This window comes from Chrysochloris asiatica, unplaced genomic scaffold, assembly GCF_000296735.1.
Source record: "Chrysochloris asiatica unplaced genomic scaffold, ChrAsi1.0 scaffold00027, whole genome shotgun sequence".
Classification (NCBI taxonomy): domain Eukaryota; kingdom Metazoa; phylum Chordata; class Mammalia; order Afrosoricida; family Chrysochloridae; genus Chrysochloris; species Chrysochloris asiatica.
Window position 1 is genome coordinate 19,049,903 of NW_006408545.1, and position 1,033 is coordinate 19,050,935.

The 1,033-nt window shown below is 42.9% G+C and overlaps 1 protein-coding gene across 1 annotated transcript in view; it reads right to left on the reverse strand.

Moving 5' to 3' along the window:
- Window positions 1–1,033, reverse strand: part of ARMC2 (armadillo repeat containing 2) — a 143,512-nt gene that overhangs the window by 22,758 nt on the left and 119,721 nt on the right. The gene's annotated exons all lie outside the window — the stretch shown is intronic.

The window sequence follows — 1,033 nt, forward strand, 5'->3', positions numbered from 1 at the left end:
TGCTATGCTTGAGCCCACTGATGCTGCTGCCACTTTGCCAATCCATCTTGCTGAGGATCTTCCTCTTTTATTCTGAGCCTCCACCTTACCAAACATGATATCCTTCTCCAGTGACTGGTCCCTCCTGACAATATGTCCGAAATGTGAGAGACGAGGTTTGGCCATCCTGTATACCTACCGTATGCTGTTGTTGTTAAATACCATGAAGTCGGTTCCGACTGATAGTGACCCTGCACAGAGTTTCTAAGGCTGTAAATCTGTACAGGAGCAAAAAACCTCATCTTTCTCCCACGAAACAGCTGGTAGTTTTGAACTGCCGACCTTGAGGTTAGCAGCCCGATTCATAACCACTACGTGACTATTAATTAAGAACTTGTGAATAGCTCTTAAAAATTGAACTGCACAAAAAGTTCACAGGTGACCCCAAAACATCATCTTCATTAGGCATTAAAATTTCTTCCACAACTAAGTCTTTCATGGAGGCTAGGAGGTGGTGGCTCGGTTGATGACCTGATCTGCAGTTATACTCCCCCACACCAGCAGAGGTGCACGTGACAAGGCCGAAAAAGTGGACAAGGCCTCAGATATGCAAGTCAGGGGAAATGGGACCGGGGAGTCTGTAATTGCAGTTAATGTAAAAAGCCAAAGAACAAATACATTTGAATTGTGCAGCCCAACCCAGGGGAAAATCGGGATTTTAAACTCTTTGTGGTTAGTTTGGCTAATGCCTGGTAATTTGATCAGAATTACTTAAAAGTTATCTATAATTCACAAAATTCTCCCTTTTAAACTGTATAATTCTATGGTTTTAAATAATGATCTCAATTCTTGATTTTCTTTTAAAAGTTATTTTTGATTTCTTTTTGCTTTTGAGGCTGTTGGGGACTGAAGAGGAATGTTCCCCTCACACAACTAAGAAGTTTCATTGTTTCAGGGTACTGAGGTTCTGATCCCTAGAGACCCTACTGGACAGAGAAGAATGGCCCCATATGACAGAGTACACTGCCAGGCCTTTCTTCCACTGGGGGGGGGG